This window comes from Scardinius erythrophthalmus (genome assembly GCF_964197995.2).
Source record: "Scardinius erythrophthalmus genome assembly, chromosome: 11".
NCBI classification, from domain to species: domain Eukaryota; kingdom Metazoa; phylum Chordata; class Actinopteri; order Cypriniformes; family Leuciscidae; genus Scardinius; species Scardinius erythrophthalmus.
This window is the reverse complement of record NC_138231.1, coordinates 40,523,404-40,539,361: the sequence shown is the minus strand read 5'-3', so window position 1 is coordinate 40,539,361 and position 15,958 is coordinate 40,523,404. Positions and strand designations below refer to the sequence as shown.

Below are 15,958 nucleotides of genomic sequence, written 5' to 3'. Positions count from 1 at the left end.
TTGTGTGCTTGTCTGCTCATGGAGTTGTGCTTTTCTTTTACAGCAAATTGAATTCTAAACACAGATGCGCTTTTCTTTGATTTTTGACAAGTGCGATGATGACGATGGATTTTCAGATGGATCCTGTTCAGCGTACAGAAAACGAGGGAGGACAGATGAAATAGGATGGGGATGTTGGTTGCCATGGCAACACTTAATGGTAGTTTTTCTACTAGGATTATGAAGGGGTGGTTGTTTGTGGATTTTCACAATCCAGCAATTTCTAGAATTTCTTAAAATTAGTTGTGATATAATTTCACAGAATTTTGCAGTAAATGACTTTCCACTTTCTTTTTTTTTTTTTTTTTGGTACAGTAATAGCCAGGTTTTCTGTTTTACGAAGGGCAGAATACTGAACAGGGCCTGTGGTGCTGTTTGCTTGTGTGTGTCTGTTTGTGTGATAGTTTGGGTCCTCACTGTAATTCTTACTGACTGCCAAAGGACACTGGCTACTGAAACACACACACACACACACACACACACACACACACACACACACACACACACACACACACACACACACACACACACACACACACACACACACACACACACACACACACACACACACACACACACACACACACACACACACACTCATTATTTCACAGACATATCTTAGTAAGCAGAGCAAAATATCCAGTTCTGATCATAGACCTCATTTACTGTCTATGAAATGTCTCAAAAACATCCAGTTTTGCTCTTCCTCTTTGTTTCAGCTTGGTACCTTGTTAAACACAGCTGTGATTCCTGGCAGACTGATGATAATATTTGCCATCATATGTGATCTGCTAAGCTCTGTGATGAGTCGATGTAACTTGATTGGTTGAAATCCACATGTAAAGGCCAATACACTGAGGCACAAAAGAAATATTTCATGTAAATGTCAGGCAGTGAATCATCAGTCCGTTGGTCTAATGATCTCAGCTTGTACAACAGCGAGTCCTTGCTGAAGAGAAAAAAGCTTTCAGGCTTCTGAACAGCTTTATAGCCCCTTCATTTCCTGTCAAACTCTCCAAACTTGCAGTAACAGTTGGTCGTTTTGTGTCTCTGCTACTGTCTATGTTTCTACAGATGGAGCCAATGGAATCGTAGAAATAAATGGTTTTGTCAGTATTTATTTGAAGCATCATTTACCTTCTACTTGATTATTTAATATCTCATTATGCTCTGCTTCTGTGCTTCTATTCTTCTCAGGCGCCTGGCCGTCGCCTGCATCCACGAGACGTGACCTTGTTCTTCATGGCAGAGAAAATTTACATTTCAATATGCATGAAGGAGCAAATAAACAAAATCTGTGATTATAATTAGGGAATGGTAATCAGAGCTATCTAATGACAGGGGTTGGGAAAGGACAGGTGTTTGTAACTTAAATCAACAAATGACAATCATTTTAGGGCAAATACATGGCGATTGTAAAGTGGGTCATTCAAGGGTTGATTTGCATACCCAAATACCTGCACATATCCAAACAAAGAACATTTACACGTCTAGGTACCAAATCCATCCTATCTTTGTAAAAAGGGTCAAAGTACTGCTATCAAAGCATTGTATTAAATGTATAATTCACCAGAAGTGAAGATTGTCATTTATTTGCTGACTCTTAAACACAAAAGGAAAAATACCGGCTTATTTTTTCCCCGTTGCAATCGCAAAGAATGGAATCCTTTCATGCTAAAATGTTTCTTATTTTTTGGGTCAACTGCTCCTTAAGAAAAAAAATAATCTGCATTTTTTGATGCATTTAGAAAGGCCAAGAATATACCATGGAAAATCAATAATAATTAGCTTTATATCTGCCTTAAATAGTATGTTCATCATAAATCAGCTGCACTTCAGCTGAAACCTTTTATTTTTCGCTGAATCTTATGTTACATCAGAAATGCAGAAAAGAACAAAATTGATATCTGAGTAAAATAGTTTGACATTTTTGGTGTCACTGGCCTTATTCACAATGATTGATTATCCAAGAACAATGTACATGTTCTTTAAAGAGCCAGAGGTTATGACTGAATTGTAGCAAAGCCATTTGAGGTTTCAATAAAAAACTGCCTTTAGTCTGTGTTAGATGGAAATAAAATGAAAGGTCAGAGGTTGTAACATTAACAACACATTCAATCAGATACAGGTATTATAGTGCTGTTGCTTTGTCACAAATGTGATTTTATTCTGTGATGGCAATGTTTCATCGTTCAATAATGTGGTGGAAGAAAAGCCAGTTACAGTAGTTTGATGTTTTGGTGAGAAACATTTAGTGTTTAAGAGCCTATAAAGGACTTTTTGACTCCTCTGTGTCTCTAGTTGTCACCATAATGATGCAATAGTATCTCAAAATGTTTTCATAACATGATGTGGGTGTTGCATCAGTAATAATGATAAACTTTCACCGGATGACTGCATCTTATAATAAACGTGACCAGGGTAGACATTTGTATGATTATTGTGAGGAATGATTAAAGAGGATTATTGTAATTGAAGTGAATCAGTTTAGTGGAGAAACAATTCCTTGATTACATTAGGACTGGATTGATTGACAGTATAATTGCATTATAAATCATTGTGGTTGTTTGCAAGCTGAGTGTTGTTAATCTGTGACGCTCTTTACTCTGGGCTAGTAACAACATGGTTTTGGATGTATTTATAATTCCTGCAGTATTTTTGTGTATACATTTCTTTTTATGTTTGAGATTCTGAGAACTAAATTTTCTGATTAAATGTTTCCGGGTTTATCAAAATGTGAATGTGCAGACTTGGGAGTTACTGATTTGTAAAAAAAGTTTGGTAATGTGTGTTTTTTTTATTTTTTTTTATATATATATTTTTTTTAATCATCAAGAGTGCATTATATTGAACAAAAGTAGCAGTAAAGACATAAAAAATGTTAGAAATGATTTCTATTTCAAATGAATGCTGTTCTTTTAAACTTTCTTATTAAAGAATTCCTGAAAAATGTATCACAGGTTTTACAAAAATATTAAGCAACACATGTTTTTGACACTGAAGACCAGATGATTGGCTCCATCACATAAATAAATTACAACCTAAAATATATTAAAACAGAAAGCAGTTATTTTAAAATGCAATAATGTTTAGTGCAGCCTTGGTGAGGATAGACTTTTTTTCAAAAACATTAAAAGATCTTACCAACCCTAATCTTTAAAATTGTAGTGTACCTGTATTTTATCTCTAATTTAATTAATTGATTAGAGGACATTTTCAGTAAAAAGTAGCACAACTTTCCACACTCTTCTCCTATTTGTCTTTAAAGGCGAGGATAAGGGTTCAGATTGTGCACTGTAATGGTTTTTTTATGAATTCAAATGGTTTTGAAATGGTTTTTTTCAAAAAGAAAATGACCCATTGCTTCATTGTTTGCTCAGTCTGTTTTGTGCACTAGTTTAGTCGTCCATTAAAATGCAGAAATTTTGGCATCAGTGATCAGATATTACGTCTGACTCCAAAGTGCAATACCTTTTCTGCTTTGTATAAATTGAGGTATAACACCCAATCAATTACACTAATGAGAGATACAGTCATAACCGTCCAGAGAAAATGAAACCTGTCTGCAGCTTAAGGTCAAAACAGTTACAAGAAAATTTAGATCATTCATTAGTACTACTAGAGACAACATGTCTTACCCAGGGGGTGTAATAATGTTACCCTTCTGAGATTCCAATTGCCAAAATCCACCAAGGGAATCATATGTTTTTAGCCAGGTTCAACCCGGCACGATTTGAAGGAAACAATTTAGACTCAGAGACATGGAGAAATAGTAAACTTAAAGTGGCTGTAAATATGATATTGAAACATAATCTGATAGTTTTGAGACTTTCTCTCTGCATTCAAGTAGATAAGAGCTGTATGTACCTTGGGGTTACATGTACCTGTAACTACACAGAACATGGCTTCTTGGGGGGCCTTACTTAGAAGGCCATCAAGTGAACAGACTAGTTTGAAAGACACTTGAAGAAACACAACTAGATGCTGTTAGTCTGTCTTGTTAGCATAGATTTGCTGCGGTTCTGTCTTGCTGTGACTCTGTCAGGGAGGGTAATTGAGTTGAGCTCAGAGGGGGTCAGAGGTTTGGGCTGCATTTGGTGTGTAATTAGATAAGCATAGTTCACCCACGCACATAATATACACACAGTGCTCGGACACAGGCTTGTTTTATTTATTTGCTAATCACAACTGACACTCAGAGCAACAGCGCATCTGTTCACATCTTCCTACTTCTCCCTCTCTCTCTCTTTCTCCCTCTCTTATCTACTCCTGTCTGTTCCACTGACATACATTCAGAGCTGATGTGCCATCAAATATGTCTTTGCCTGGTATACTTCCATCCTCTGCTATTCTAGTTTTCTGTCATTTTTCAGCTTGTACTTAAGCAACTGTTTTCTTCAGCACTGAGGTCACTCCACCACCATTTTAATAATTTATAATTTTGACCTGTATTATATTTTATAGCGGGACTCTGAAGGTCGTATGCTTGCAAACAGCTATATGCACAAGTGTAAATATTGCATATTTAGATTTGGCATGCAAATGACCAACTTAATTTGATACAGGCTAGTTGTCCTTGAGGGGCTTTTGAATAGCACAGTGGCATGTACAAGCTAATGAACACAAAGCCAAACACCAAGGCTTTGACCATTAGGCTTTTTCCCTAATAAAATAAAGAATGTGAAGCCTTCAGACAAAATGATCGCAAGGAATGTATTGCTGCATGACTACTAATGTGATTTAGGTGTGATTAATGTGTTAGATAGTACTTTCTCATTAATAAAGCGGAAGATGATATTCCGCTCATTGTCTAAATGAAGACGGATGTGCTACGTACGAGTGGATTGTCCAAAATAACAAGAAAAGCTTAGAATAAAGGCTGTGTGTTGTCATAGAATGATCACCTCCCCATTCATGTCAATGACATCGTAAACTGGGCTCAGTACTACTGTTGCATGGACAGTAGTGTCCTAGCAGTTAAAAGCATATCGCGGGTGATCTACTGACCTATATAGAAATGTATAGCACCTGGATCTCCACTCTGACTTGGTACAAACGTCCTCTGCACTTCCCAGACCTTTGCTCTGTCAGATTATAATGCTTTTAGTTTGTTCACTCTCATGTTCTTGACACTTGTTTCTGATTTCATTTTTGCTGCTTGGTTTGTTAATGTCTACAGTATACACACCTTTTCACAGTGTGTTTTAAGGTGGGTGGAAAACACTGCAGTTGCATAATGCTGTAAGCTGTTGTTCTGACCACTCAGTGGAAGTGTGCACTGTGCATATTGTGTAGAGGACATAAAGACCATTAATCCACAGTGTGAGTGGGTGGCACTAGAGTACTAATGCATAGAGATGCACCGATTGCCCAGCCAGGGACCGGAATCGGACTATTTTCCGCATGATCGGCCCGGACCGGTAACCAAACGGTCAGTCTCACGTCTTTCCGGTTCCGAGCCGGCACACTTTGTTGCCAGCAGGCAAAGTGACATACACTTGCCTCCTCTCACTCACTCGTCTCATTCGCTCCGGTTAAATAGTGCTTGTGTTGCGCATAATTTTTGTCATTCTGGTTTCGCGTTCACACCAAAAGCGTGCGCACTACTGATCTGTATAAGTGGAGTGCACAAGCCGCCTCAGTCTCAAGCAGCTTGTGAGTCGCAAGTACCATAATGAGTGGCTTACTGCGCTTAAACTGTCAAATGCACACAAAATTATGTAAAAATGCCCGTCTTGGTGAGTATTCCATTAAACACAGTCAGTTTTGGAAAGATAACGCATGTTGTGTAACAGTATATTGGATCCATAAACTCTTAAAGTGACCGCATTCTAATATTCCTTTTGCTGTCTGTCATGTTAATCAAAAAACAAAAGACAAAGAAAATCACTTTCTGCTCTTGACTGAATAAGTTTAACCCTAAGCAGTAATCTGTATTTAATTTTTACAAGAAGACTATCCAGTGTTACTTATTTTACATTTGATTACTTTAATTTCTGTAGTAGGCTATAACCTGAATATACTGTTAGGCCCACCTGAAAAACTTTTGTGCTGTTATGTGCAATTTGTTTATTTGTTCTTATTTTATTACTGACTTTTTACTTTTTAATTTTGCATTGAAGAAAAGTAGATTTTTGTTTGTGTATGCTGTCAATTATAGTTCTCAGAAAGAAAAGTGGAATCGGCAGGTCACACTTACAAAAAAATCGTACATGGGAATCAGCCAAGAAAATTGCAATCGGTGCATCTCTTCTAATGCACATGTTTGTTTATTTACTCTCAATTTTGGTTGTTGGTTTTGTTGTCCTTGTTAATAAAATAATGCATTTAAAATGTACATTGTGGTTTTTGAGATTTTTTTGTGTTTTTGTCTGAAGGAAAATAGATTGTGATGGGGATCATTATGTACCCTTGGGGAAGAGGGGAGGAACACAATAAAAAGGGCCTATCAAAATTGTCCAAATATCAGTGTGGTGTGTATTTGTGTGAGTGTGCATGTATGTGTACAGGCTGTTGAGATTCAGGCTGTGTGCCTGATGGCCTGATGACTGTCTGCCTGCTGGATTTCAAAAACTCCACTGACTACAGACAGAATACAGAATACTGGCTCTCCATTAACTAGAAACATGTTGGGGACTGCTTGTGTAAGACCTGTTCAGATCTATCAGATTAATTTAGTGCAAATAAAATGTTTAGTTACAATTGTTTTTTTTATTGGGCTAATTATTAATTACATGCTGTAGTAATATTTTTGAAAATGTTTTGGAATTTCTTGAATCTTTTGAATCGCAAAATATCTCCGGCATCACATAAGATCTTAATTGCCATGACACTTTTTCCATTACATGATATAGCTGTGTGAAACTGACACCGTATATCTCTGCATGTATGTGGACTAGTGTACTTGTGTGTGTGTATATATAGGTGTGCAGAATGGATGGGATGGCAATGCCCATGTGATCAGAGCTATTCTAGGTACATTGACACACACACACACACACACACACACACTGACACACACACACACACACACACACACACACACACACACACACACACACACACACACACACTTGCACAATCATTTTCCATAATCTGATGAAGATACCACCAATGACCTCAATCAATTTTTCATAATCTGATGGATGCAACGATTGAACTCAATCAATGAATCATTTGTGTGACATGCAGTATATAAATTGTAAGCCAGCTATAAATTGCTGACCTGAAAATAAATGTATTTGTTGGTTTGTTTATTTATGTATTGGCTATATGTAGTCCAAGTCTTTTATCTCAGTAGTTTTGTTTTCATTTACGAATTTTCGGTTACGTATAAATATTTTTTATATCACAATCACATTAATATATAATGTCAGTAGCAAGCGGCAACCTTCCGGTCTCTGTAAACTGCAATTCATCGACTGAAAAAAGAGTCAATCTCATAGAACCCCCATGTTAATATTCCCCAACTTTACAGCAAAAAAAATGTGTTTACAGTTTACAAAAATCATTAGGATATTAGGTAAAGATCATGTTCCATGAAGATATTTAGTAAATTTCCCACCTTAAATATATAAAACATTTATTTTTGTGAATGGATGCAGCACTATCGCCAATAGAAATGGACAACTTTAAAGGAGATTTTCTCAATATTTAGATTTTTCTGTACCCCCAGATTCCAGATTTTCAAATAGTTGTATCTCGGCCAAATATTGTCCTATCCTAACAAATCATACATCAATGGAAAGATTATGTATTCAGCTTTCAAATGATGTATACATCTCAATTAAAAAAAAAATTACACATAAGACTGGTTTTGTGGTCCAGGGTCACATATAGCTAATTTTGCCCTTCATTACAACTGCGAGGGGGGAGATTTTTTTTAACTCGCCTGTTTAAGTGATATAAAGCCTTAATGTTCCGCATAATTAAAGGACAAGTTCGGTATTTTAAACTTAAAGCCCTATTTACAGATCATTTCTGATGAAATAGAACGGTTAAGATTAAAATTTGCACACATGCTGCTGTCCTGAGAATTTAAGGTTCCCCCCCCCCCCCACCTCCAGAATGGCTGCATATGTGCACTGGAACAATCCTTCCTAAAATGCATTAAACTTTCGTTTACAAAGATGTGATTTTTGTGTGAGCATATCAGTCAACACCCCTGATCACTCGGTGAGTTTCACGTCTTTGTAAACGAAAGTTTAATGCGTTTTTATGAAGGATTGTTCAGTGCACATATGCAGCCATTCTGGAGGTGGGGGGGGGAACGCGAAGGCTGGCTCCGCCCACTTTGGTCTTCAAAAATGCTCTTCAGAAACCTACGGGTGACGTCACGGATACTACGTCCATATTTTTTTTACAGTCTATGGTCAGTAGTCATACTGCAATGGGTGTTACAATCAAGGACTCCATCACTCACTCACACACCAGCAAAAACTGACACTGGCAGCGACACGCACATTCATGCATCATCCTTACTTGTTCTAGTGTAAACACTCTGCAAGGCAAAGGCTTTGGAGTGATGCAAAATGCTTTACACTAAACAAGCATCACGTCTGGTTGCTCTCTGTCTGGGGAGATGCGTGTAAGATCCTCTGGGTTGTTCTATATTCTGCAGCAAATATATGAAGTTTGCTTCAAATGTATTCTGGCATTTACAGAAATATAGTTGCACAAATACTGTCAAGAATGCCATGGTTAAACACTCTTAATAATTATTCCAACCAGACCGGATCTATAGCAGATCACTGTTTGAGCTTGACTAATGCCTCTTTGCTGCAAGACTAGAATGCTGAGAGAGAGTTAGAAAACATAAATGGAGAAAATGGCAAGGAGGCATGAAACAGAAAGTCCAGATTTAGACATTTTGATCCATTTTCCAATGCTCTCCATCACTTTCCCCATTATATGATGAAACATATTTGACCCATTGACCCACAATCTCCAATCCCCAGACAAAATTAAAGGCTTTCTGGCTTGGGTTGCCTTTTCAGACAGCTCATCTATATTTACGGATTAGAGTTTGTATTTGCTCCGTGTCTAGTCTGACAGTACTGTGGCATTACTGACGTATATAGATTTATATTGGGTAAAAATGAATCGCTTATTATGGCGCAAATATGTTTTTGGTGTATTTGAATAAATCATGTAAGAAATATAACAGAACATTTAAGACTCAAACATTTCTTTTTACAGGTTTTGTCATAGGCTTTGTCTTTTTTGATTAGCATATCCTTTTTAGTTAATATTTTATCATGTTATTTTCATTCATTTCAGTCCATTTTACTATGACTGAAATGGCATATAATTGTAGATGACAGAATATTTTAGTTGATGATAATGTGCGAAGTGATGGAAATGTTTGTCAAACTGAAACATATCAAACTTTATTTGTAGGCCGATGTCGATGTTTGATTGAGCTAAGTAACCTGCTTGCAAAATGGTTCAGTTGAATTCCCTGAATACTTTGTGTGTATTCACTTCTATGTACTAATTTTTCTTCTAAAAACATTGTCAGTGCATTGTCAACAGTCTGTTTTAATTACAGTATTTTAACTTGTCATTCAAATTGTTGACTTTGTTATGGTTGTAATGGTAGAAATTGCAGACTTTTTTGTTGGTAGCTTCATAGACGAGATCAAAACTGTAAAATTGTAAAATCAATAACTGAATCTGAATACTATTGTTTGAGTTAATGTTGCTTTGGCACACGTCTGTATCTTTTTGTAATCCACTAATGGAGATGACTTAGCGTTTCAGGTATCCCAGCGTGCCAAGGTCAATATCTAAGCGCATTGAGCTCGGTGGTCAAAGGTGACTGGTATTGGACCACGGTTGGTTGCTCAGTGATGCGTGTGTATTTCCTGTCTGTCGCTGTGCTCATTTGTTAGAAAGTGTGTGTGCATTCAGATTCCCCTGGTCAGCACTCTGAGTAGTAAAAAGCCATTAATCTCTCTGGTTAATGATCCTGAGCTGCTGAACAGCTGTGATGGCACCCTTTACAGTTGAATGCAGACTAATCAGAAGTTAGACAAAGAGTAAGATTTACCTCATGACTTCTGAAATTACGATAGAAGTCTGTCTAAATCGGTAGCCGATATTTTTGTGTGTGTATGTTTTCTGTATTGTTTTGTTTGACCAGACTGGCAATGTATACATTCACTTGAACCTAAAGACACACACAAGCACTTTTTCCCTCTCAATTGAATGATTTTTTTAGCCCTTGTGGAAGCAGAGGACACATTTTACTCCATTAATCACAGAGACCACACAACAAGACACATAAAAGGGTCAAAATATTCATAAAATGGCTACCAGCCCCCTCTGTCTCTTGTTCTTTATCACCCTCTCTCCTCTGTTCCTGACCTTGTCTTGTTTGAATTGCAGGGTTTGTGGATGTTTTTTGGTTGAGCTGTATTTAATCAAAACAGGCTGACTATAAGCTCCGAAACACATGACAGATGTTTACACAACAAAACAGAACCTGGGATCCATGTTTATTAAAACCTTTTATTCAATGCTGTTTTATTTCCCCCAGTGGTTCTCAGGGGCAATATCATCACCGCATCATTCTGTGGCTGTCGACCTGGAACAGATAGCGGATGACCTCATGAGAATAGGGATGTGTGTCTGATAAGACTGGATGACTTCTCCCAAATGGGTAGTGATGTCTTAGAGACGCTCTATGAGGTCATCCAGGTTAAGTGATTCACAGACAGGAATGCTGATAGTGACTCTGTGCTGATATTGTAAACACTCTCCCCGGTGGCTCATAGTTCACGGAAGGCTCATCGGCAGAAGCGGAGCTTGCCTTTTTGGTTATATGGGTTACTAAGTGAGAAAGTCTGGGTTAGATTAATCAGATTAAACACTTGATATTTGTTATTTGAGAATTCTAGAATGCTTTAAAACAGAGATGGAAACTTGAGTATGCGATTTGGATCCGAGTTTCACTCAAGTTGCAAAAAACATGACTTGCGACTTGACTTGGACTCGAACAAGTGACTTATTTTATGATGTAATACAAATTTATCATCAAAAATGGTGTCTAATTAAATTAATTAATAGAGCTTTATCAATTTAATCAATCTTTTAAAATGTAATCAAATGAAAATATAACAATTAATTTACAAAAGAAGATCTTTTAGTTTCAGTTTCAGTGTGTATTTGATGGTTGTTTTTCTCAAATGAAACGATAAACAGCTTGTGTAGTGACTCTCAGAAGCAGCTCATGTCTTCATATTGAGACGCAGATGCTGAAAACACAATGATTGTGTGTGAGTTTGTGTAGTAGACGAAACTATGGCATTTATTCACACACACTGTAAAAACTAAAGGAGCCTCAAGTATCCTGTTGGATACTCAAGGAACTTCAAAATGTAATTTTGGTGCCTCAAAGCTCTTTCTCCTATAGTAGGGTTACTGGAGGAGCATTGACAATCTTTGAGGTTCTTGCTGGAACTTATGGGATCCTTTAAGCACTTTGTATTTACTTCAGAGGTTCTGGAGTCACCTTTTCATTACCATGAGACCTCGAAGTGCTTTGGGGGAAAATAGAGGAACTTAAATGCGATAAAAGGGTTATTGGAAGATCTTTTAACATTTAAGTGGTTCCTGGAAGATCTCTTATGTTAAAGCCAGCATCTGGAGGAACCCAATGGTTCAGTGAGGCCCGAATTAGATTATTATTCTATTATTATTATTATTATCCTATTATTATTATTATTATTATTATTATTATTATTATAGGCTACTTAAGTTTGATTCAGTATACATACCCAGGTGAAAAAGACGTACTATTAAATGTATTAAAAATGTACTTGTGTTTTTAGTAGACCTACAATACAAATATACTTTAATGCATTTTTAATACATTTAACAGTAACTATAGTCTTTTTCACTTGGGTAGCTTACATGTATTTATTATAGGCCTATTTTATTAAGTCATTTAAACCTTAAACAACAACACTAAATAATAATAATATTATATGAAGAAGAAGAAGCAGGAGGAGAAAAGTATTATTCAGTCACGAAACTGCTGCTATCCCTCTGCTGTCGTCGCTTCAGTGATCCTCGCGCTGCTCGCGCGCAACAAAGCTCAGCTGATCGTCATCAGGAAAGTAACGGCTCCTCTCATCAAAGCTTCCGCCGTTTATTCGGCTCTCCATTACAAGGTTTGTAAACTCGCCAAATAAATATAAATACAGAGTCTACTCACTATATATTTAAACACACATATATATAAACTAAATTTATTATACATTACTACGTTTTTACAGTGTTTACCACTCGTTTATTGCACAGTATTAGGTATGAAGGTTTTTGCCGCGATGCTAACTACGTTGATCTAATGAACAAATGGAAATGATTGACTTATTGTCTTAGATTGATTTAGTCATTCAATTCAACATATTTTGTACAACTGTGTCTTCAAATTGCTGATATAGCCTAACTAATTTAGAAAATTCTCTGATTCTTGGCGTTTGTTATGAATAACAAAAACAGGTTATAGTTTGGTCTGTTTTTGTTTAGCCTAACTTTACTACAGGTGCCCTCATTCTCTCAAATACCATTTTAAAGCCATTTACTGGTCAATAAATATTATGTTGTGAATAATCAGCTTTGTTCTTTTGTTTCCCCAGAACAACCATTACATTTCTAAAATAATCTGAACATTTCAGTGGCAACATTGAATTAACGTTACAGTAAGTTACCTGCACCACATGCAAGTACTTTATTACTATGAACTTTCTCTGTGTGAAGTTGTATTGTTTGACTGTGTACTTGTGTTTTTTAATCAGTTACTCTCTGAAAATCTTTTCTCATGATCTCAAATCTCATTCATGTTACTCAGAAAAATAATATCACAGGTTTGATTCACAAAAAATGCTATAGACATTTTAACTCTGAATTATAACTTCAAGTTTAGTCTTTTTCGACAAAAAAATAAATAAATAGGAAAAAGCAATTAGGCTTCAGAAGACTTGCAACACAACCCATAACACATGAGTTGTGAACTCATTGATTATTTTTAGGATCTTTTCTGGGACATTTTTTGAGCTTAACCATTTTTACATAAATTGTTGCATTGAATTGAACTAGACAAGTGTGCATAAGAATGGTTTCATGAATGATTTACACAATTGTTTTCTTCTTGTGTTTCATGCAGTGAAACTGAATGGTGACTGGGGTTGCATTATGCCTGAGATCTGCTTTTGGGTCCACAGACAGAAAGTCAAACAGGTTTGGAACGTCACAAGGCTGAGGAAATTATTTAAATTTCACAACTATCACTTTAATAACATTACTAACAGTAAATTTTGTATTTTGCAGGGATCTCGGTAAGCTGAAATACAAGTTTGACCAAGAATAAAAATCCTCCTGTAGACCTGAAAATCATCGAAGTGCCTGGACCATCCACCAGAAAAGAGGAAAAACACACGGAAAACGATGCTGTACCTTTTCACTTTTCTAACTCGTTAAGTACCTCACACCAACTTGGTCCCATAGTGACATTTTTGACCACAAACGAAATTGCTGATCGTGTGAATTCATATTGAAATGACTGAATTCACCAGTGAACATTCACAGAACAACAGATCATTTTACTGCACCTTAACTCTGTTTCCGGGTCGAAGCCTCTACTTCCTCTATCTTGTTTCATGAGAATACTCAACAACCATTTATGAACACTGTTGATTCAAGTCACACATTTAAGCTTTTCAAAAGCCATAGTGTACATTACAGTCTCCAGTCTAACGGCATCCCAGACTTAAACATTTAATGATTCAAAATAGCTGAATAACTAACCATCAGAGATTTCAGTATAGAGATAAAGGTTACAGCACAATTAGTGTATATTAGCACTGTTTGTTTGTTTTTGGCATCTGATAGAGCTTTTGGACTTGGAAACAGTGATGTCAGACTTACCATCGGACTGAAACACAAATGTTTTAAAGTTAAGTATGATGGACATTTTTAATTAGTTCAAATGTAATTTTTTTACATTGATTTATTTAGTGGAACATATGTGTTTCCATGCATTTTGTTGAGATGTCTTTTCTTGTTTATCTATTGTATATACATGGTTGATTATTCATGTTGCTTATGTATTATACTATTTTTTTGTGTAGTCATTGATATTAATCTAGTTAGCTTTTTTCCCCATGTGCATGGAAGTGTATGTATAAAAATGAATATCAAATATGTAATAAACAATTCTTATTTTGTATTTGGTTCAATTTGTTTATTATAATAGAAGTCAAAGGTAACCATAGTAACAACATGAAATTAAATATTTAAAAAAAATGAAATTTGGTTCCTGGAGGCACCCAAAGTGGTTCCACACAGTGCCTAATATAAGAGTTCCTCAGGAAACCTGTGTGGTTCCTCAGAGAACCGGCCCTTTTTAAAGGGTGCCTAGAGGATCTACAGACGGTTCCGCCGGTGTGGCAAAGTGAAGAACCCCAAAAGGTTCCTCCAGGCACCTTTTATTTTTACAGTGCAGAGACAGAACATGCAGACTTAGAGACATGCACTGACTGGCTGTTGTCACGTTTATTTTTGCTGTGTGAACCGAACCCCACAGCAATGCAACTTGTAAAATTTTTGGCTGTTTACTTTTCACTCATAGCCCTTTATCAACACATGATAGGCTGTTTATGATCCAGGGACGGCGCACACTTGAGAGTTCTTCATGAATTCAAACTCATTTCATGTCTATTTACATTTTAATGCATTTAAGTGAAATTATCGTGCGTTATATATAATTTTATTTCTTTTGTTATCGATAAAAGTATACCGTCGATAAATACAAGACAGTTTTATCGCCCAGACCTAACATTAGACATTTTGGTCGAACTTGCATGTTTTTGTCACATTGTTTTAACCGCTTGGGGTATTACTAATCATAGTGTCCTCTCAGCCTCGACGGCAAACATACTGCTGTTCGCCACTAATGCAGCATCTAGTCAACAAATTAATTACTTTATAATGATATGAAAACATGTACTGTAGTGTTCTGTATACATACCAGTTCGTTGTCAATGTTTTAAATCCGTATCTGAAGTGTCCCGCTCTGTGCAGCGCGCAGTCTCACATGTCAGAACAAACTCCACGAGACATTAGTGATTTTGCCTCTAGAGGCAAAACTATCGTTATGGATTTTTGTAACAACAATCAGTTATCGGTGCCGATTAATCTGCAAAACTGATCAATCGGTCGACCTCTAGTAATGACAGCTGAAAATTCAGCTTTGGCATCACAGGAATACATTTTTATCAAATCTGTTGCATCCCTGATATGCATAAGATACTTCTTTTAGAAACGTGTTCAAAATCCCAAAATACTTTCAGTATATAGTCCCATGCTTGTCTGTTTATTTGACCACGGCCTTACAGCTAGTGTGACCACCTGGTTATTGCTCTGTTGCAGGACAGGAGATGAGATTTTGCGGGACACGTGTGTGAGAGACTATTTGTGTGTTACTATTATACTGTGTATATTGATTTACATTAGTTGGAAAGGCCTATTTGCAATCTCTTTGGATGATAACATTTTCCCGCACCCTACTCACAGCACCCATTGGTCAATTGTGCAGATTATGTCAAAAAGGGAGAATTGTTCCTTGGCATTGCTAGATTAATCTGTTGTGCTGAACATCTTGTTCATTCCTGTTGTGCTGGTTGGATTCTGGTTTCTCATTATCAAGCTTAAACCTCAATGACCTCCCTGCTGTGTGGCACATTACCCACAATGCTCTGATGTGACCTCCCTCTGATGGAGGTTGGCATTTGAAGAGCACTTTTCCTCCTCTCATCAGACATGTTCTCTCACTGTCACGTTCCGGAAAGATCCATCACATAACCTCTCCTGACCCCCTGCTCGGTCTCTCACACTCATCTAGCAGACAGGGCAA

General features: G+C 36.7%; 1 protein-coding gene and 1 long non-coding RNA gene across 4 annotated transcripts in view; both read left to right on the top strand.

Moving 5' to 3' along the window:
* LOC308698826 (SAM and SH3 domain-containing protein 1-like) overlaps positions 1-15,958 on the top strand; it is a 231,575-nt gene that overhangs the window by 7,042 nt on the left and 208,575 nt on the right. The gene's annotated exons all lie outside the window — the stretch shown is intronic.
* On the top strand, positions 12,612-14,270 carry LOC308698830. The gene is made up of 3 exons (XR_014031119.1): positions 12,612-12,746; positions 13,211-13,284; positions 13,375-14,270. It is a non-coding gene; the product is annotated as an uncharacterized lncRNA (long non-coding RNA).